The sequence below is a fragment of the Phascolarctos cinereus genome, unplaced genomic scaffold, assembly GCF_003287225.1.
Source record: "Phascolarctos cinereus isolate Bilbo 61053 unplaced genomic scaffold, phaCin_HiC Scaffold_726;HRSCAF=1367, whole genome shotgun sequence".
In the NCBI taxonomy this organism is placed as follows: domain Eukaryota; kingdom Metazoa; phylum Chordata; class Mammalia; order Diprotodontia; family Phascolarctidae; genus Phascolarctos; species Phascolarctos cinereus.
In genome coordinates, this window is record NW_027556098.1 from 39,415,234 (window position 1) to 39,439,208 (window position 23,975).

At 35.4% G+C, this 23,975-nt stretch overlaps 2 pseudogenes across 1 annotated transcript in view; one reads left to right on the forward strand and one right to left on the reverse strand.

Annotated features, from left to right (window-relative positions):
* Positions 1-23,975, forward strand: part of LOC110200873 (bifunctional phosphoribosylaminoimidazole carboxylase/phosphoribosylaminoimidazole succinocarboxamide synthetase-like) — a 193,131-nt pseudogene that overhangs the window by 113,983 nt on the left and 55,173 nt on the right. The gene's annotated exons all lie outside the window — the stretch shown is intronic.
* On the reverse strand, positions 20,446-22,742 carry LOC110200855 (E3 ubiquitin-protein ligase UHRF1 pseudogene; annotated as a pseudogene).

The window sequence follows — 23,975 nt, forward strand, 5'->3', positions numbered from 1 at the left end:
CCCCAGTAGGAGAAACCTCATCCAGCAATTGGAGAGTCAATTTGAGAAAGTTCAAGGAAGAACTGAGGGAAAAGAAACACATTTTCTATCAGACATGAAGAGACAGAGAGAGACAGAAGGAAGGGCGGAGAGAGGGAAGGAGAGGGAGGGAGAATGAAAGAGAGAGAGAGAAGGAGACAGAGAGACAGAGAGATAGAGAGACAGAGAGAGAGAGAGAGAGAGAGAGAGAGAGAGAGAGAGAGAGAGAGAGAGAGATTGACTCAAGGAACAGCTTTAAAAAAATTTGATCTATAGCCCCCCAAAAAAAGAGAAGTAAATGTAAATTCAAGGAAGAATTTTCCTGTCAATTAAGGGTTGAACTGTGGAAAGAACTCCAAGAGGAAAAAAAGAATATTGAAACCTTGATTCTTTCTAGTAATGATTTGCCTTGGGTGCATATGTTTCAAACACATACTTTGTGCTCCAATTTTGTTCCCATTATTACTATGTATATGTATTCATTTTTGAGAGACTGACTATTCACCAAACTTATGGAAGAAATGTTTTGCAGCTATTCTCTGAGTTAATTCTATCTATTGTTTGACTGTTCATTGGAAACATATTGATCAGTAACTCAACCATTTTTATCAAGTGCTGAGGATATAAAGAAAGGCAAAAACAATCCCTCACACAAGGAACTCCCATTCTAAAGAGGGAGATAACATGCTAATAACTATGTAATATTTGGATATATGCAGGGTAAATTGGAGGTAATCTCAGAGCAAAGGCACTAGTAGGGTATAAGGAAAGGCTTCTTACAGAAGGTGGGATTTTGCTGGACATTTGCGAAGCAAGGGAAACCAAAAGGTAAGTGTGAGGAAGGAGAGCATTCTAAGAATAGAGGACAGCTAGTCAAAATACAAAAGGAGAAGGAGTGTCATAGGTCAATGTTACTGGATTGTAGAATATGTGGAGGGGAGTAAAATTGCAAGAAGGAGTATAGAAAGAGTCCAGTTTATGAAGGGCTTTAAAAGCCAGTCACTGAAGTAATAGGGAGCCACAGGACAAGCCAAAATTTTAATGTAATCTTTTGAATTCAGTTCCCAAATATGAGGGTAAATAAAATAGTTTTAACTTTTTTTCCTTTATGAATAAGAATAAATTCCTTAGTGGAAAAGAAAACTTGTTGAATGAGTCAGGAAAGAATTTCTTTAAATTGTGCAAAACAGATTGATCCAGTGATCTCTATCTTGAGCACCTTTGTCTTTATTGGCCATGTAGAAATTAAATTAACCTTTGTTTTTTGTCAATAAATAGTCATACATGCAAAATTATATCTTGTTACTTATTTCCTGCCTTGCAATTTAATTCCCTCAAACTATGTACTAGTAATGAAGAAAATTAATGTGTTAATATTTGGTTGAAGCATAAGGTAACACGGTTCATATGTAAACTATTCATATTCTAACTGTTTTCTACTTTCTTTGAATGTGCAACTAGGCCAAACCAAGCAATTATCTACACTTCCAAATTTTCCAGTTTAACCACATAGAGAATATAAAATGTATTACTATAACCTTGAGCATTTTGTAAGTTCCTAAGGGCCTGACTCTGACTATATGAGGCACTAAATGCTGTTTGCTTAATTTTCAAGATGAGGATTTGCAAAGTCTATTCAGGTAATTGTTTTTGAAAGGAAAACTGTGCTGTGGAAGATATCTTGGCTGTTTTTTTATACCTATAATAATATGGGACCATTAAAACCAATAAAGACTTTTTTTATACTATGTGACTAAAACCATTATTTTCTGTGCTAAGAATACATTTTAAAAATAATATATAGTAAGATTTAAATAGACTATTTTGAGTCAAAGTCTGCTGTGATTCAGGTCTGAAACTAAGATTTCCATTTTTTTTGATTATCTTTGAGCACCAGCTTGGTGTTCTTTTGTACCTTTTTTTCATAACATGTAAATAGATTTTATTAAAATGAATGACTTATTATTAGCCAACTTTGGGGTAGAACATAAACATATATTAAAATCATAGTCTGAAAACATTCATTTTCCAAAGTAATTAGCGATTCTACAAGAGACGTTATTTTCCTGCTCATAGGACTGCCTCAGAAATATAACCAACACTTACCAATTTTTTAATTTTATGGATATGCTCTTTTTATAACACTTTCATTCAAAATATATTCCAACCTTCCCCTACCCAATGGTCCATCTTTTATAACAACTAATTTAAAAGGCAGAGAGAAAAAAACAGTTTAGCAAAACTGAACAACACATCAACCAAATCTAACAGTATATGAATTGTTCTAAAACAGGAGTAGGGAACCTGCAGCCTCGAGGCCACATGTGGTCCTCTAGGTCCTCAAGTGCAGCCCTTTGACTGAATCCAAACTTCACAGAACAAATCCTCTAAATAAAAAGATTTGTTTTGTAAAACCCAAGGACTTAGAAGGCCACAAGTGGCCTCAAGGCAGCAGGTTCCCCACCCCTATTCTAAACCCAGAGTCCTCCACCTCCACCTCTGCAAAAAAAGGAGAGTAAGCTTCTCTGTGGGGAGAAGCTTAGTTATTATTATTGAATAAGGCTTAGTTTCATTTACATTGTTGTCTTCACTGTGCACACTATTTCCCTCCTCCTACTGATTTCATTCAACACCAGTTTATGTTTTTCCATGTTTCTCTGAATTCTCCATATTTATTATTTCTTCAGTAATATTCCATTGGATTCATGTTTTTGTCCTTCCCCAATTGGTGGCTATCAATTGTTTTCAGTTTTTTGCCACCACAAAAAGTGTTTCTATGAATATTTTAGCGTATATGAAACTTTTTTTTCATCTTTCTCTGGATATATATCTCACAGTGGGCTCTCTTGGTCAAAGAACATTGACATTTTTAGTGACTCTTTTAAAGCATAATTCCAAATTGCTTTATAGAATGATTGAACCACAACCAATACTAATTCCAGATAGGTTCCATACTCTAAAGATTATCTTGGTGTTTTCACAATATAAGGGCATTTTCAACTTTTCTAGCCTTCTCATAACATTAGAATTAGATTCACTTAATTTCTAGCCAATGTTTTTGGAATTCCAAAAACATTTGTATGTCAGAAGATTCTAATAAGACTGGCCTGCATATCTGGAATATAAAAATTTATGACATTATCATACTTGGATGAGGGCCTTCTTAGTGGAGAGGGAGGGTACTGCTTTAGCACTCCCTGAGTTTAGCATCAGATCTTATTGTTAGAGGGATCTATATACTTGTCTATTAAATAGAAGAAAGATTTGTCACTGTGATTCCAGAACACTGTAATAATTTTTCCAAGGTATTTGTTATGTATGTGGATAGATAGATACATACAGATATATGCCTTCTGCATAGTCTACCAGTCGTTAGACTCTCTCACTCCAAATTTTTAAATTATATTTTCTGATGTATGTTTCAGTGCCTTTTGCATTGAAGTCATTGAGTGTTTAAAAATTGATTTAACATGAAGGGTCTTTTCATATTCTCATATAATTTTTCTACTTCCTACACTTCTGCAATCTTTTTAGAAAAAAAAGTCTTTTGGTTTTGCTCACTGTCTTTCCAGATACCTTTCAACCCTCCCCTATTAAGTGAGCCTTCTCTTTTAACAAAATTATAAAAAAAAAAAGTTGCACAAAACCAACTGAAAAATCCCTATGCCTGAGAGCATATGCAATATCCATTTATTCAGTCAATCAATAAATATTTATCAAATACATACTATGGGGATTCAAAGACAAAAATTATATAGTTGCTACTCTTAAAATAATTTATATTCTATCTTAAAAACAATATTTGCATAAAGTAAATGAAAAAATGTACAAGGTAACTTATTTGGGGGGAGGGAGGGTCCATCTAAGTGGATCAGGAGAGCTGTCTTATAGGAGATGGCATTTCAACTGAGTTTTGATGGAAGTTAAGGCTTCTAAGAGGTGGAATTAAGGGAATGCATTCAACTCCAATAATCCCCTGATCTACAATGAAACAATATAATCCCTCATTCTCTTCTTCTCTGTAGTCTCTAAGGTAATTTCTCCTCTCCAGGGTCAGTCTTTCTACATGTACCTTCTATCTTCTCCAACAGATTGCCCCTAATATTATTCCCTTCCTCTTTTTGGGGGGCAGGCGGCTAGGCAATGGGGTTAAGTGACTTGCCCAGGGTCACACAGCTAGTAAGTGTTATATGTCTGAGGCCAGATTTGAACCCAGGTCCTCCTGAATACAGGGCCAATGCTCTATCCACTGTGCCACCTAGCTTCCCCCCCCTCTTTTTAATCTTCAGTCTCTCCCTGTCAACTGGATCCTTTACTTCTGCCTAAGAATATGCTAAACATCCACCATTCTAAAAAAACCCTCCATACCTCACTATCACTGAGTAGCCATCATTCATCATCATCATTCATCATTCAAATGAAACTTCTCTCCTTAAAGTTATTACCCAGTGATCTCTTAAATAGCCAGTCAAATGGCCTCTTGTCAATCTATGTTCTTCTAGACCTCTCTGTATCATCTGATACTGCTGATCCCGACCTTAAGGACATTCTCTGATCTCTAGGCTTTTATGACATTGCTTTCTCCTGGTTCTGCCTAACCCCTCCTCAGTTCTCCTTTACAGATCTTCATCTATGTCACGATTACTAAATGTCCCCCCCAAGAGCCCTCTTTTCTTTATATACTCTCTACTTGGTGACTTCATAATTTCCTATGGATTTAATTATCACTTCTGTGCAGATGGCTCATGTGTGTGTGTGTGTGTAACCCTAATCACTCTCCTGGGTCTCAGTTCCTCATCACAAACTGTCTATTAGAAATTTAAAACTTGATGTCTCATAGGTGTCTCAAATCTAGTATATCCAAATCATAATTCATTATTCTTTCCCCTAGAACCCATTCCCCTTATAAACTTTTTTAATGCTGACAAAGTCACTTCCATTCTTCCGGTTACTTAAATTTGCAATATCACTGTCATTCTACACCCCCTCACAACTCCCCTAATCCACACCTCCAATCCCTTGTCAGTTCTTTCTCTACAACAGCTCTTGGATATTTTCCTTTCTCCTCCCTCACACAGCCCTCACCCTAATGCTTACCCTAATCATCTATCCCCTAGACTTTTGTGATAGGCTCCTATTTGGTCTTTCAACCTCAAGTTTCTCTCAACTTCAATCTACCTCCCAGTAGCCAAACTTATTTTCCAATGGCACAGATCTGAGACCATCATACTCCTCTTCACTAAAATCCAGTGGTTGCCTATTGCCCCTAAGCTAGAATCAAATATAAGCACCTTGGTCATTTAAAACTCTTCACAACTTAGCCACTTCCTACCTTTTTTAGTTTTTCTACATATTACTCACCTTCACACACTCTACACTGACTTACTTGTCAGTCCATGCTCCAATCTCCCATATCCGTGCCTTTGCACTAATCATTCTCTATGCCTGGGATGCCATGCCTCCTAACCTCCACCTATGTGAATTCCCGGTATTTTTTTTAATCAAGACAGTTCCTACCTTCTGTATGAAATCTTTCCTGTTCCCCATCTGTTAGTTCCCTCCCTCCTCAAACTGCCATTTTTATATTTTACATATATCTTATATACATGTATATGTACACATTGTTTCACTAGAATGAAAATTCCTTAAGGCTAGAAGTGTTTCATCTTATGTTTTTATATTCTAACTCTTAGTAACTAGCATATAGTAGGTACTTAATAAATACTTCTTGATTGATTGAAAGAAGAAAAGTATATTTCTTCTTGCCTACTCCAGGGACAAGATATGTATGTACGTGCATATGTACATATGTATTCATGTAGCAATGTCTGATAGTGCGCTGCTCCGTTACCATGTAGGCTTGGACACATTGATCTACCAACCCCATAATCTATTCTTATTGCTAGTCTACTAATTCTCAAGTGCCAATATCTGCTGATCATTTCTACCTACTACAGTGATCAGGGCTTATCTATTCAGGCCACTCAAACCATTTCATATTGGGTAAACTACAAAAAAAATAGCTAGAATTTCTCATTTATAAGGGCAAGGAGTAATGGTTTTTTAGTCATAGCCACCACACCCAGCTAACAAAACAAAACAAACAAACAAAAAAACCCCCAACCCAGCCAGAATGGCCCCAGGCTAATATTAGGTCTTTCTTTCAATTCACTTTTCTGGACTGAGATCATGGCCTTCTGTCATAGATATGTAATTTAAGATTACTCTCTGATACTCCAAAGTAATCTCTGGTTTAGCTATAACTGAGTTTGAGCCAAATTTTTAAAAAAAAGTAAACTCAGAAAGCATTCATTACTGTTCATTCCCATTACCATGCATATCTGTTAACAGCAATGCCTGATTCCTTTGGTGTTATAGTTTGGCCAAGAAAAAAATCTGAGTATTCCTATAAATATATCATAAGGAAAATTAAGATCCTGCCAAGTAGGAGGCTCACCAATGTGGCACGAGTTAAGCCTTGAAGGAAGACAAAACTTCTAAGCAGAGATGAGTAGGTAGTACATTCCAGGCACTGTAACAAAGGTGATTTGTGGATGACTTAAAGGTTCAAAAAAGCATGAATCCAGAAGTTTTGGGTCCTGCAACCAACAAGGTTACAATTACACATTTTATGTGGTCTCCATAACATCTGATGTGTAAGAGAAAAAGAAATTTCAGCTGTCTACATAGACTAAGATGCCAAGCAACTTAATAAAGTAGCAACCCAATTAACTAGCAGAGAAGGCTGATCTATAATTCCGAACACACTCATTCAGCACTCCATCCCCAATGGTCACCATATTCTTGAAGGCTTGAATCAGAATTCAACCCTGGCCCTCCTCCATGCATTGCAGAAAGTCAAAAGTCAGAAGCTTACTCTGCCTGGGAAACTCAATAGTACTTAGCCAGAAAACTGAGGAACAGATTGTATGTGAAAGGCTCTACCTGGCTGGAAGTAAAGAGGACAGGAATCCTTCTGAGGCCAGTTATACTCTACCAGAAGTCACCTGAGGCAAAGACTGAAGCTGGTGGAAAGTAAATTCCTTAGCATAGGAGGAGGTTGAGCTAGCTTTGAGGTCCATTCTACTGGGAAACTGCCTTCAATTGGCAAGGAGTCAGAAAGCAACGAATAGGGGCAACAAAAGAAAAAGTGTTGAAATTTCTAAAGATCTCAGAAGGAAGAAATCTCAGTTAAAATACCTGAAGCACAATTAAATAAATAAATAAAAGGGGAAGATACTAAAAACAAGAAAATATGGCTTCCAGATCATCTATACAAGTCCAGATATCTATGATTAAATATTGCCAGAAAATGAATCAACACCTGAAGAGACAGAGGACCTGATGGGCTCCCAAGAGAGCATATTCCTGGATATTTCAAGAGAGAAAGAAGAAATTATGGCCTATAGAGCAAAAATAATTAGTAGAATAGAAAAAAAATTGAATTTACAATGTCAAGTCTCACCAAAGAAACAGATGAACATTGAATTGGGAACACAAATGTACAGGAGTGAAGGACAATCTGAAAGAAGAGAAGCAAAAGGCTATAATATTTTTTAAAAAAAAACGATCTCCAGATTTTTGTTGTTGTTCTTTTGTGTCTGACTCTTCATGACCTCATCTGGGGTTTTCTTGGCAAAGATACTGCAGTGGTTTGCCATTTCCTTCTCCAGCTCATTTTACACATGAGGAAACTGAGGTAGAACAGATTAAGTGATTTGCCCAAGGTTACACTACTAATAAGCATCTGAAGGCAGATTTGAGCTCAGGAAAAGTTTTCCTGACTCTGGGCCCAGTGCTCTATCCACTGCACCACCTAGCTATCCTAATCTCTATATAGTAAAACATTTATCTCAAAGATTGAACGTGTAGAGAGACAAGTTAAGGACTTCAGGAGTCCCAAAAGAACATGACAAATAAAAAAAATCAACATCATGATGTAAGAAACAATACAGGAAAACAGCCCAGAACTTTTGACACTTAAAAAAAAAGTACCAATTTAAAGCATATAGTGATCTTCTCTGGGACGAGAAAAAACTATGTCACAAATTCCAAAACATAAAGTGGTTAAACTTAACAAAACAATTCCATTTTCAAACAAAAATTCTACAAGTTACCTGGAGGAAGACTTTTACATTAAAAGGAAATAAAATATGAATAGCACAAAAATATTCTGTACCCACAAGAAACCATAGCAGGGATAAAATAATGTGTTCTGAAGAGCAAGGGTACTCAAGGTGCATTCCAAGATGAAATACACTTCAAATCTGAGTAAAAGGCATTTGAAACATTCCTACAAGGAAAACCAGATCTGAACACATTATTTGCTTTGCAAAAACCCAAGCCATGGAAATACAATAATGAAATAAATTACCTCAGTAAACAAAGGGGAAAAAAATAAAGAAAATCCTTTATCAGATTAATAACAACACAAAATAAAATGGGTCAAACAGTAGACCCATTAAGAATTCCCTTTTTAAAAGAACACACAGAGAAAAAGAAGAAATTAGCAATTAAATAGAAGGAATCACAGAGAAACAGGCCTGAAGTGAAAAAAAGGAGGGCACATAAAAGGGGAGAGGGGTCATAAAAGATAGAGGGTAATGTCTTATGTACTCTAAGCAAGTCAATGATTAACAATGAAGGGAAAATATATATTTCTCAGGGATAAAAGAGCTTACCAAATAATTGGTGAGGATTCAGAAAGAGGGATTGAAAAAAGGGGGAGGAAAAGGGGTAATCATAATTTAATGGGGAGGGGGAGTTCTCTCTCATGAAGAAGAAAGATATTTTATAATGGGACACCTTAAAGAGGATATAATCTGCAGGGATTTGGTGTTTAAAGACACCATTACCCAGAGAGTATTATACCTCCAAGGATAGAATCCTGCCACAGGAGAAGGGGAACAAGAGCAAATGGGAGCAAATGATGCCAGAAGAGTGGGAAGACATGGAAACATAGAAGACACCATATACAAATGGGGAAATATTATCACAAAAATGGCAAGGTGTAGTAGTAATAAGTTCCACAATCAAGGACAGTATTTCTCCTATCATGGGATGATACTTCTATCTCCTGAAAGAAATTATTTTTCTAAGAGTGAGAGACAACAGAAAAGGCAGAGGCAGAGGGAAGGACACAAAGCAATAACAGAAACTGTTTAGAAGAATGAAAAATGGACCTCTTAGAAACTTTAATTCCATGCAGAATACAAAGGCAAAAGAAAGAATAAATAGGGGCCAAGATCAAAGAATAAAAGTCCAGAATAGACAGAAAGGGAAGGAAAAAAATAAAGAGAATCAAAGAAAGAAATAGGTTTTTTTAGAAAAAGACACAGAAAATGAAACAAAACTAACAAGAAATCTAAGGGGAGGAGAAGAAGAAAGATTTTATTTGTCTACTTACTAAGAAAAAAAAGTTGAGAAAATCAAAAAATAAAAAGATGAAAGAGAAAAGAAGTTAAACAAAACACAAAATCTGGAGAAAGGAGGATAAGAAGTGGGGCTTGAGAACAAAAAGAAGATAGCCTGTGGGAGTAGAGTTGCTTTAAAATAAATTAAGTTAAAATAACTGAAGAAACAAAGTACTATCTTTCTAGAAGAAGCGTGAGGGATCCCAACTAAGAAAAAAATAGAAACAAATGGAATAAAATGTAAACCTAACTCATATCTTTAAATGTGAATGAATTAAACTATCCATGAAAATGAAAAAGAGTGACAGATTGTATAAGAAAACATACCCCCACAGTCTGTTGCTCAGAGAAAAAAAAATTCCTCAAATCAAAGATGTACACAGAATGAAAACTAATGGCTAGGAAAATATATATATACTATACATCAAGTGAATCCAAAAAAAGCAAAGGTTACAGTCCAGAGATCAGACAAATTAAAAAAAATTTACAATATAAAAAGAGATAAACCAGGTAACATTATTTTGAAAGGGACCATAGATAACACACCCATACTATTATTAAATTTATATGCTCAATTACCTTAGTATCTCACTTCATAAAGGAAAAATAAACTAAATAGTAAGAAGACATAGCAATAGAATAATGGCAGGAAATTTTAATGTCATATCAAAGTTTTGGACAAATCTAACAGAAGCAAAAAGAAAAATATAACATTGAACAAATTGCTGAAGAAATTAGAGCCTGAAGATTTGTGGCATTTTCTAATATAACTGCAAAAGAATATATATATATATATAATATATATATATATATATATGTGTGTGTGTGTGTGTGTGTATATATATATATATATATATATATATATATATATTTCTCAGTACCACATGATAATTTAAAAAAAACTAATACTAGGAAAACAAGAAATTTCAAAGAAGTATAAAAAGGGAAAAAGAGTAAATATAATCTTTATAGACTAACAAAATAAAAATAGTCATCAAATGAGGGAGCATAAAAAAAGAGCCAAGTGGCAAGTTTAAAATGAAATCCTAAATAATAAGTAAGCCAAAGAAGAATCATAGAAATAATAATAATAATATGGAGGAAAATGATAATACTAAAAACATACCAAAATTTCTAGGATGCAACAAAAGCAGTACTTAATGGAAAAAATGATATCCCCATAATCATACATTAACAAAATAAAAAAGGAGAGGATTAAAGAACAGAATATGCTTTAAAAATATATTGATAGGTTATTTCTTGCATAAGCATAGTATCCTATGTATTCTTCCCCCACCCCCTTCTAGAGAGCCATCCCATATGACAAACAGCATTTTTGGAGGGGAAAAAAAACAGCATAACTTATTGATACATCAAAAAACACCCGGAAACACATGGAATGTGTTACACCTATGGACTTTCCATCTCCATGAAGATGTGGTTTGGGAGTATCATCTCAAATCCCTCCATTCAAATCTCATTTGACCTTTATAATATTGTCAGATTTACTTTTGATTTTTTGATGTGTTGTTTTTTCCATTTACGTTGTAGTTACTATGTATGTTATTTTCTTGGCTCTACTTACTTTACTCTGTATCAATTCAGATCTTTCCATACTTCTCTGAATTCATCACACGCATTTCTTACAGCACAGTAATATGCCATTCTTTTTATGTACCACAGTACATTTCACCAATCCCCGGTTAATAGTCATCTACTTTGTTTCCAATTCTTAACTATCACAAAAAAGTGCTGCCTAAATATTTTAAGTACATGGAGATTTTTTTTCTTATTGTTGTTTTCTTGTGGTATAAGCCCAGTAATACAGTCTCTGGTTCAAAGGATATGAACATCTTAGGCACTCTATTTGAATAATTCCAAATTACTTTCCAAAATGGTAGTGCCATTTCACAGCTTCACCAACAATGTGTGTGATGTGCCTACATTTGCTTTTCCCTTATTATCAGTAATTTGGCAATTTTTTTTCCTGTGGTTGTGAATACTTTGGATTTCTTATTTTGACAACTGTTTGTTCACATACTTTGTCCACTTATCTATTGGGGAATGGTATTAGTCATATATATTTGTTCATTTGATGCATAGTAAATTTTATTTTGTGTATGTCTTTGTTTTTAAATGTGTTTCTGGTAAGCAACAGATGGTAGAGTTTTGTTTTCTTATCTAGTCTGTCACTCTTATTTAATTGGATTGCTTAATCTATTCACATTTAAAATTATGAGTTAGGTTTATATTTTCCTCCATCTGTCTCTAAAATTGTTTTTTTTTCCAAGTTGATTTTTTTTCTTCTGCTTCTGTAAACACAGTATTATGTTCCTTCAGTTACTTTAATCTTTTTTTAAGGTGGCTTCTGTTCCTACTGGCTCTCTTCCCTTCCCACCTGATCCCTTCCTTTTGTTTTTTTACTCCTTTCCTTTTAGGCTTATATTTATTACTTCCTTTTTCTCTCCATCATGTATCTGGTTATATATTTATTACTCCTCTTTTATCCTCTCGGTCAGTAAATAACCCCTTTCTCTGCTCCTCTTTAATTATTACTGTTCATTAAGGTTTTCTTAATGTCTTTTTTGTGCATCTATAAAGGATTTCTCTTGTTCTTCATAATCTATCTTCCTTTTCTGTTTAATCTAGACCATCATACTCTGATTCATGACCCCTATAATTATCTTGTCTCTCTCTCTGTGTATTGTTCATTCAGTCAAAACTTCCAAGGTGTCCATTCTAAGCTGTCCCTGTAGCCATTTCTGCCCCTGCTGCATAAGACTTGCCCCTTTTCATTGCAGGTGTCAAAGAAGATACTGCCCCATGGTAAAGGATACACACACACACACACACACACACACACACACACACACACACACACATACACACACATATAGATCTATGTCCTTTTCTTTCCCTACATGTGCCTTCAAATCTGCCCCCTGTGTCCATGTTCTCTCACTCTTCCAAGACTCAATTGCCTCCAAGAGTTTCAAATCCCCCCATACTCCCAGGACAAGTAGACTTGTCAATCACCAAATCCTTCAGACCTCATCCCAAGATAAGGTCCTCATCAACTTTTATGTACAATCTCCACTGTGATAATGTTCTTAGGAGCATTCATCAATGGAACCCCTTCACTTTCAAAGTAAGACTTCCTTTCTCACCCTTTTTCAATCTTTCCTCCTCCTCACCCACTCCCTTTGTAGGCTTTTCTCTTTCTGAGACCACAGAGGTCAATTTCCCCACATTGATAGCCCTTGACTTGGCTGTAAAGCACCACATACTAATCTCCACTCCCCTGTTTTTCTCCTCCATTTTATATAGCCTCCCTTGTTGTAATGTAATCCTCCAAAAGAAGCATAAACAAAACATCATCAGGGTCCATCCATAGTTCCCCCTGTCCACCTCTTCTCTATTACCTGCTGCCAGATTTCTGACTTCCCCCTTTTTTCCTTGTGTACATTTAGAAGAAGTCTGTTTCTGGTCACTGTTGTCACTCTATTAAGCCCTTATATGTTGCGTTTATTCATTGCTGCATTTCTATTGTTTAGTGTGTTCTAGAAGCATCCTAAACCTTAGTTCTGGTTTTAATAATAAAAATATTTCAAACTCTTCTTTACTATTGAATGTCCATCTTTTATCCTATTTGGTTAAACTACAAAAGAGGTCATCCTGAGCTCTGTTGCTCTTTCGAACACTATTCTATTCCCTCCTTTTTCTAATGGGTACAGAATAGTCTTGGGTTATTCACATGTCCTTTCCTTTGTATTTGAAAGTCTTTTTCCTGCTTGTAAAACTCGTTGTTTTTAATTGAATTGTTAAGTTTAACCACTACGTATCTTTGAATTTGTACCCTTGAGCTTCTTTTCTGGAAGTAATCTATGAATTATTTCCATTGCAATTCCATTTTCCATGTTTAGAAGAAGTTCTTAGCAGTGCTTTTCTATTATTTCCTTCTTTGTTTTGTTAAGGATTTTTATCCTGTCATGTTCTTCTTGGAGACATATGATTTTTGGGTTGACTCTATATCACCTACCTTTAAGATCGCTATATTTTGCTTGTATAGTGAGCATATTTTCTTTTAATGTTTTCTTTTCTTTTCCTTTGCTTCTCTTTTTCTAGGTTGTCTTTCACTTCTTATATTTATATTCCCAACATATTTTTCTCTCTTTTGCTTTTTTGGGAGAGGTTTGCCATTGAAAATTCCAGCTTTTTTAATTCTGTTCATTATTTTTGCTGTGCAGGACATAAATTCTGCTCTCAAAATTCTCATTTCTCTTTCAAACCACTCAGCCATGTGTTGCAGTTCCATGTTCTCCTCAAATTCCACAGGATCCTCTGTCTTGTCAAGTAGGATCATTTTCCTTTGTTTTGTGATATTGATTCATAGATGCTTGAAATTATTTACTAGATCTAGATGCCATATTTCCTTCTGTTGTTGCTGTTTTTTTTCCTACTGATTTATCTGTTTAATGTTCAAGGTCTTTGATTTTTCTTCTTCCTGAAATCTTTGGTTATTTTAGTCTTTTTTCCTTTTTATTTTCTTTATCACTTACTTTCTGACTCCCTCACTCTTTAAATGTATTTTCCTTGGGAGCCGGATCCCAAAGCATCTCATTCTCTTCCTACATGGGAAACTCATGGTTCACCAGCCTAGATCTCTGACCCAACTGACTTTTGGGTTGTCAGAACTGGCCCAAGCTGGATGCTATGCTCTTTCTGTCCAGAGTGGTGGAGTGCTACACAGCCCCTGAAATGCACAGTATCCTATCCTTGTGACCTGTTTCACTCCCTCTTTTCCTCATTTTTCTGGCTTGGCACTGGCAGTTCAGAACTTTGCAATGCTGTTTGCTTGGCACTGACAATTCAGAGCTTCACAGCATTGATGCTTCCAGATTGAGGTACCTGGCAGACTTTTACCCCTGAAGGGTTTTGGCCAAGCTGGCTATCAAGACCCAAGCAAACTTCCACAACCTGAAGTCCTAGCTCCATAGCACTGGAAAGAGGAAAGGAAGACTGTAGGTGGGTTTTGATATAACTTTGCACCATGTCCTCGGGTCCACTAGTATAGCATTACTTGTGTGTATGTGTGTGTACTGGGGTGGGGGGAGTTTCTTACTTTTTTTTGGATTCTGGGCATCCTAGAACATGTTGACAGTTAAAGATGCTTTATTTTTCACATACAATTTCTCTTTGGGAGAGGTTTGAGAGGTGGTAGAGATTAGAGGAAAAAATCTTATCTACCATTTTGTTGCTTATGTGATCTGGAATCAGAATGTGCTTAAAAAGCAAACTTAAAATGAGTGAAAAGAGGACATTTTTAAATGTGCATAAAAAATCCTATAGAAATATAAAATAAAACTAAAAGGTGGTTCTTGTAAAGGACTAATATGATTGATTAACTTTTAGTCAATCTGATTAAAAAGAATAGGATAGAAAAATAAATCAATATAACAGTAAATGAATAAGGTGAAATTATAACAAAAGCAGAAGAAATAAAAAGGTTCTGATGAACCTATTATGCTCATTTCTATGCTACCAAAATTGAGAATAAAAATGAAATAGATGAATAACTTCAAAAATATAAACTATCTGAACAAAAGACCAAATAGGTATTTAATTAATTAATTTAATTAATCCAATCTCAGGGGGAAAATGAATGGAACCAAGTGTAAAAAAAATTCCAAAGCAAATGAAAGGGAGGAGGGGCAAGAAAACTCCTGAAATTCTATCAAACTTTAAAAGAACAATTCATGCCAATAGTACAGAAATTATTCTCAAAAACTGAGAAAGAAAGCACATTACAAAACTCATTTCATGAGAAAAACATAATTCCTAATACCTGAACTAGAGAAGGATGAGACATAAAAGGAAGACTAGAGATCAGTATCATTGATGATCAGGTTGGATAATTCAACATTAGGAAAATTATCAACATACCCATATTTAAAATAAAAACATCTAAACTACATGATCATTTCAACAGATGAAGAAAAAGCCTTTGACAAAGTACAAAATTTATGCTACAAATGCTATAGTATAGAATCAGAGAGAGAATTTTTTAATGTCATGAGAAACATCTAAAATAAACGACAAGTGCTAAATAAAATGGAAATACCCTAGAAACTCTTCCATTAAGTACTGGAGTAAAGCGAGAATGCCCTATCTCCTCACTATTATTTAACACATTAACTTTTTTAATTTGCTTATGACATCATGGTTTACTTAGAAAATCATAGGGAATCAGCAAAGATAGCATGAAGACAATAGATTCAACAAATTTGCAAACTGTAAAATAAACTATCAAAAACCAATTGCATTTGTTAATAACAATTCAAAGGGTAATAATAGAAAGGGAAATATCAGTCCATGTAACTACAAAATCCATAAAATATTTCATGACTAATATACTAACGCTCACAAAATGCTCACACAGATTCAATTACAAAGTGATCTTTAATGAAACAAAGAACAACTTAAATAACTTGAGGAATATTCAGTGTTTATGGTTTGGCCATGCCAATATAATAAAATTTCTAATACTGCCAGAGGTTTATTACTATGCCAATCAAATTATCAAAGGAACACTTTGTGGTACTTCATAAAATGATAACAAACTTCATTTGGAAAAATAAAAAGTTTGGATGAAGGAGGAACAGTTCTTCTAGACTTCAAATTATATTATAAAGCAACCATCTTTGAAACCATTTGGTATTAGTTAAAAAACAGAGAGGCAGATCAATGAAATGGATTAGACAAGGAAAAATTAGGAAAAAATGGAACTCAGCAACTTAGTGTTCAATAAACTAGAAAATATAAACTCTATAATTATATATAAAATCCTATATAACTATATATGTCCATATATGTACTATCAGACTAGTAACTATCAGGGATACAGTAAATTACAAAGTCAATTACTGATTGTAGATGGTGCGAAGAGGAGACAGAGTCAAGAAAAGGCAAAAAATCTGCAATTAACAAATAGGGGACTGAAAAAGAAGCCATATTTTAAGGCAGAGGGTCCTAGATCAGTCACTCCATATAGAACAGTAACAGAAGTAGAATCCATGCTACATAGAGAATAGGATCAAGCAGATCAAATCTAATCAATCTAAGACTGACAGCAGACAGAACCTGACCCTGACACAAAGTCTTATTCCAATAACTAAGGATATAAGTATAAATAAACAAAAGAATAGACCAAACACAATGGAGAAATATAATAGGTTAAAAGAAGCCCAAATGATAGCCCAAGGGGAAAAAGTAATTCCATAATAAGCACAAGCAAAGCCTCAGAGGGAAAAAAAAATGGCTTGGCCAAAAGCACCATAGGAATGACTGAAAGAAAGGAAGCAAGAAATAAAAAATAAAATAAAATTCTAATGCAAGTTAGAGCTCTAGATGAAAAAAATATGAAAGGATAACAAATAACTTAAAACTCAAAGTGGAAAATCTTACTCAAGTAATGAATGAATACTTGAAAAATAATAGGGACCAAACAAAATTCAATGAATTCATGAGACAACAAAAAACATTAGAAACAAGTAAAAAAAATAGAAAATAATAGAATAAAATGGTAAGGTATTTACCATCTAAATTAAGAAACAGGTTAGAAATAATTTAAGAATCACTGGACAGAACTAAGTTCAGCAATGCCATGGTGAGTCACCCTAGGAGCAGAGATGGGAAGGAAGGGAAGACCAGATTCTTAAGAGAAGTAAACCAGCCCAGGTCTGAAATGGATCAGATCAAAGCTCCTGTGCTTATCTGAATGAAATCAAGCTAATGAGAAGCTCCTGAAATCCCAGCCTGGGTGAGTTATAGAAGCCCAGTCAAGAAGAAAGAAGAAAGAAGGAATGAATCAAGGAATGAAGAAATAGAGGAAGAAAAAAAAGGATCATAGAAATCCATGATCAAACCAAAAAAAAAAAACTGGTTACCATATATCCAGAAATTATAAAAGATACATGCATAGACATATTAGAATCAGTGATCCTACTTTTTAAAATTCAATTCAAACATATAGAGCTTGGTCTATTCCCTTATTTTATCTCTAAAGTACCTGCTGATGGTCCAAGTGTATTTCTTATAAACAACATGTCATTGGATTCTGCTTTCCCATCCATTCTTCCATTTTGGGGGTGAGTTTATCCCATTTACATTCAAAGTTATGATAAATGATTGTGTATATTCCTCCATTCTCTTCTCTCATATTTTTTCTTCTCTTTATTTCATGGCCCTTATTTTAAAAGAGTGGTGAGAGAGGAGTGTGCTCAGCACCAGTGCTCCATATTTGATCTGATCAATTTTTGCTCTTCTGTCTTTTCTTCCCCTTGTCCAGACCTGAATAATGAGTTCTTACTTCTTTCTTTCCTTCTAAACCCCTTCTCAAAATCCACTCTAGAAGTTCAGAGGTTATTTTGTGCTTCTATTGGTTGAATATATATTTTTAAACTCTTTATGAGCGTGTTTGCGTGTATTCTGCCCGTCTTTTGCTAATTCAAATAAAAATGAGGATCAAGATAAATGTATACATCTCACTCTTTCCTCCTTGTTTGTATCACCTTCTACTTGTGCAACTAATTATGTGAAATAATAAATTTTCCCACTTATCTTCTCCCAGATCTCTCTTTTATGCTTTTAAGATCATTAAAACATAACAAAGTGACTCTAGTCCTTCTGTCTCTTTAACTCCCCCTTCGGACTTCTTTTTTGAGGTGGAGGGGGACTTTAAACACATTTATTTCAAGAACTTAAAATCTGCACATCTACAAAAAACATCTGATCTTTTTAGAAAAAGCCTACATGTTTCCTTGTTTTTATCCTATCCATTAATATTCTACCATATGGAAAGAGTTTTACACACACACACACACACACACACACACATTTCCAGTCTGTCTGTCTGTTTGCAATTAAGTAAGTTAAAATACCCCCACGACATTGAGGTATTAAACTGCAAGCATTGGTACTGTCAGAAAAACTAAAAACCTATTCCCCCAAAAAAACCCTAAAAACTAAAACTAAGATATCTTTCTTGGTTCCTATACAGTAACTGGAAAAAAATCCATTTAGAAAAGTGTCTTTAAAAAGAAAAACTTTCACATATGTGTGTGTGTGTGTGTATCCATTTCAAAATGTAAATGCATTTAAAATAATTATAAAGTAAATTAATCTTACCAAAATGCACCCCAGCAAAAAACAGTTTCAAGGTTTGCAATGCCACACTAATGATGGTTGGCTACAGTGTTCCATTTTCAAAGGAAGAAATTCAATCTAGTTGGCAATTTCAACATTTCAGTGCTAAAAAGAACCCAGGTTTTTTTTTTAAACAGACAAAAGGCACTTAAGAATGGCTCTAGTATGTTCCACAATGGCATTCTGGATCAGGGACAGCATCTGGCTGAACAACCAGTTCCCTCAATAGAAGAAGTATCCAGCTGAGGGAGCATTCTGTACTGCCCAAGCACTTAGCTAAATGCAGGTGGAGAGCATTTTTATACTTATTTTAAACATAAAAGTAAACTAGTAGAGAATGGTCTTGAAAAAGAGCTTAATCCATTTTAAGCAAGAATTTTTTTTCTTTAAACAACTTCCCAATAAACTATCTAAGCAACAGGTACAAAAACACCAGGAATCATCTTAGAAAATTTAAACATCAAAATATTGTCAAAGAGCTGAGCATACTTTTCTACCTTTGAGGCTTTACAGAGATTGCTCTAGCAACCAAACCACATTCTACATAAGAGAGGAAACTTTTTAAACACGTGCGTGTGTGTGTGTGTGTGTGTGTGTGTGTATGTCTGTATGTACATATATATTATATATATATATGTATATATATATATAATTCCACATTAGTCATGTTATGAAAGAAGAATCAGAACAAAAGGGAAAATCATGAGAAAGGAGGAAAAAAGAGAGAAAATAGTATGCTTTGATCTATATTCAAACACCACAGTTATTTCTCTGGATGTGGATAGAATTTTCCATCATGAATCTTTTAGAATTGTCTTAGATCACTGCTTTGCTGAGAAAAACTAAGTCTATCAAAGTTGGTGATCACACAATGTTGCTGTTACTGTGTACAATGTTCTCCTGGTTCTGCTCACTTCACTCAACATCAGTTCATTTAAGTCCTTCCAGTTTTTCTGAGATCTGCCTGCTCATCATTTCTTATGGAATAATAGTATTCCATCACATTCATATGCCAAAACTTGTTCAGCCATTCCCCAATCAAAGGGCAACCCCTCAATTTCCAATTCTTTGCCACCACAAAAATAGCTGTTATAAACATTTTTGTACATGTGGATCCTTCTCACTTTTTTATGATCCCTTTGGGATACAGACCTAGTAGTGATATTGTTGGATCAAAGGGTATGCACAATTTTATAGCCCTTTGGGCGTAGTTCCAGATTGCTCTCCAGAATGGTTCAATCAGTTCACAACTTTGCCAACAGTGCATTAGTGTCCCAGTTTTCCCACATCCCCTCCAACATTTTTCTTTTTTTCAGGTTAGCCAATCTGATAGGTGTGATATGGTACTTCAGAATTGTTTTAATTTGCATTTCTCTAATCAATAGTGATTTAAAACATTTTTTTCATACAACTATAGAGAGTTTTAATTTCTTCATCTGAAAAACGGCCTATTCACATCCTTTGACCATTTATCAATTGGGGAATGACTGGTATTCTTAGAAATTTGACTCAGTTTTCTATATATTTTAGAAATGAGGTCTTTATCAGAAAGAGAGGGAACTTTTGAGAATTCCGTGTCAGGTTCATTAGCAGCCTTTATCAAAAGTAGAAAAACATATGTTGATATACTGCAGGTTTCAGGAAAAAAAAACTGAATGCACTATCCAACATTTTGTGAAAGCCACAACACATGAAATAAATACCTCAAAATTTATATACTTTTTAAAAAAAGAGTGGTAAGAGACATCTTTTCAGGGAAAAGGTGGAAGCTATGTGTTTAAATTAAGCATACTGGAAACCCACTGCCAAGTTATAACCACTGCCCATTGCCATAGCCTGGAAGAACTGACTGAGGATGGTTTGCAGTGGTCAATTCATTTGCATAATCTAAGAATTACCCAGATTATACCACAGGGTGGGCAGCTGTACATCTCAGCTCAGAGGGGTCAGTGCAAACAATCCTTGCAAACATTATGCTGACACACAGTAGTAATTGGCCAAAACACTACCTCTTAACAGCAAATATACAAGAATGTTTCTTTCACTTCATTCATGAATTTCAGCCCATCCTTCAGTGCACTTAATACTTTGCTCCATGGCTTGTCATTGGATTCATCATTCTTGATTTGATACATGATCTTGATACATTTCTTGTAGTAGGAAAGGCCAGAAAGGCTTCCCTACTCCCTGCTGTCTTTCTTTTCCTCTTCCCCTTTCCTTTCCTTGGAGATGTCAGTTCTTCATCATTGCTCTTATTATTTTCTTTTTCCTTCTCTTTGTTACCAACTGCTTCCATCTTTCAGGATACTGCATTATTAAGCCAAGTTTCTTCATCCTGTCTTTCTCTTCCCTTGTCCATAGGCCAGGTTCATCAGCATCCCTCCTGAGGAGGTAAGATCATACGAGGAAACCAGATTTCCATTTTTCAGGCCACTACTTCACTACCTTGTATATTCCATCATATTGATTCCCTTCATCTGGGGCATATTTGCTATGTTTCCCTCCCTTAACATTTTTCACCACCCTGACTGGCTTCCCAGCTCATCAGTCATTGGCTTCAGCTCCACCTCAGTCATTGATAGGAGCACTGCATTTCAAAGCCAGATGTCTGTTCATGCTGCTGACCTTTTGTTCTGTGGTTCATTTATTGCCAGCAAGATCTTTGCCCCCACTAACCTTTATAAGTGAAAAAGTTGCCATGGTCTACATCATCTTGATTGACCCCTCCCAGAACCAAAGAGTAGGCACTGTTGTTGCTTCTGCCATGTATACCTGCCACATAGGGCCTATGGATGCCAGATTCACTCAATTACACTCTCAACTTTTATATGGTACCAACAGGAATCCCAGGGATTGGTCTGTAATGATTAGAAGGCACAATCGTGCACTCCTTGTGTGACACACACATGCCATACCCTTGCCCCAGTTTCTTTGAGATAACAATGTAGCAGATGCCATCTTTGCCTCATTTTTCCTCTTTTAACTTCTTGCCTGCCAAGATCGCTTCACTGGCACAATTGTGACATTCAGGAAAATACCAGTCCTCGGCATCTGGAATCTGGCTCAGCAGAGAGCTGAGGCAGATGTGGAAGGGTATGTCACACTCATCACACATCAACTGCTTATCAGGTTCTTGTTTTCCTCCACACACATAGCAGGCACACATTCTGCAAGTCTTAGAGAGGTTATCTTTACAGTGTTTGCAAATGGTGTCCCTTTTCAAAAGGTTTTCAAAACCAACTGGGCTCATGCTGCCAGGATCCTTAGTTTTGTAGATTTCATCCACAAAGTTATTCTACAGTCATTCAGAGAATCCCCAGCATCCCCAAGCAGTGTTTGCATAGATCTCTTTAACAGTCCTACTTTACCATTTTTGAAGGCTCTCAGCATCATCCCAGGAACCTTCTCCTTGGGTTAATCAAGATTATAGTTCGCCATCACCATTTGTCCAACTTCCAGCTGATGCCATTTCAGTATCGTCCAAGCCCAAGCTCTTACATCTTTTGAACACAACTCATGACACCATTTTCTGAATAGTCTTCATATTTCACATGATAGATAACATCCTCTTCAGCCACTTGGCCATCACCACTTTCACTGGATTTTACTGGCTGCTTCTCTTTCTTTCCTTGTAACATTTACCAATATGATTTCAAATCATGCTCCCATTTCATATCCTGAGAATCTGTATATTCACTGATCTTATAGAGGCCAAATCCTGGACCAATCCAGTCTGCTTGAGCAGTTGGGTCAGGTTGCCCATTAATTTCCAGGGCTCCTTCTCTGTGGTTGGAACTCTTATCAGATGCACTCTGAGCAACAACCTGAATCTGTATCAGAGTTCAGAATCCTTTACTAGGAACAGAAAGTACAGCTAGGCTTTGTTGCACTAGCAGCTGAAAAATGTCATTCAGATCAATTCTGTAATTAAAAGGGGAGTGCTCATCTTCCATCTGTTTGCCCTAATAAAAAAAGCTTTTGTCTCCCTGGTTCCACCATGAACACTTCCTGGATCTTCAACCTCAGCTCTTCTACCTTGGTAAGCTTACAGAGGGAACTTAGAGAGTGGGTCTCTTTGCCATCTATGGTACAGGCCTGGATCTACATGTTGGTAGCTCCCCCACTCAGCCAGGCAGTCCTCCTGGCTCCCCCAACCCCAGACCTCTTAGGATTTCTAATAATATCAAAGTTCTGAGAAGGTATTTTTAACATCTCTCCCTATTGTAATATAAACACTTTAAGTCTTTTATGATTGCTAACTCATATCTACCATTTTTTTTATCTTTTTCTTGACTCTTGAGTTTGTATTTCAGTGTATCTAAATAGCTCTGGTCTTTTCATGAGGAATTCTTGGAAGTCTTATAGTTCATTGAAGGTCTAATGTTTGCCCAAAGGGTTATTCTTAGTTTTACTAAGTTATTCTTATTTGTTAGCCTATATCTTTTGCCTTTTTGAATATCACATTACAGTATCTCTATTACTTTGTGGTGGGAGCTGCTAAATCTGTGATACTATGAGACAAATATGGTCCAAATACACAAACCAGAAAGAGGTAAAGTAGAAGAAAACTATGGAGCAAGTGTCCAATAAATATTGATATAATCCTATTGAATATTATCCAAGAATCTCCAGGGGTCTGGAACCTGCTGCCTCAAGGACACATATGGCCAAGTTTTACAGAACAAATCCTTTTATTAAGGAGATTCCCTCTATGAAGGTTGGATTCAGTCAAAGGGTTACACTTGAGGACCCAGTGGGCCACATATGACCTTGAGGCTGTAGGTTCCTCACCTACACCAATATATTAGAAAGATTACATACAATGGACTATTTGAATTTATGCTTAAGAATCCAGATTTGTTAAATATTAGTAAAATGATAAATGTAACACTTTAATAACAAAGCAATATGTCATGTGATCATACCTATGAATGCAGAAAAAACTTTTGGCAAAAAAAAAATAGAATACATGGACCTTTTCCTAATACATTATGTTGTATCTATGAAAGACCAAGAACTAACTCCTATCAATAATAGAAAAAATGCTATAGGCCTTTCCAATAAGATCTGAAGTAAAATAGGATCTAAATTATCATCATTATTATTTGACATATTTCTAGAAATATTAGTCATGATGAAGTAAGAAAAAAATAAGCATTAACAAAGGAAAAACTAAAATATTATTTTTGTAAAAGATAAGATTGTTTACTTAGAAAATACTCGCCTGCCAAAATAATTTAAAAAATAATAATTTTAATCAAGTAGCAGTATATAAAATCCACCAAAAAAAAAACCACACCTCATTATCCTTTCTGTATACTGCCAACAAATCCTAATAGA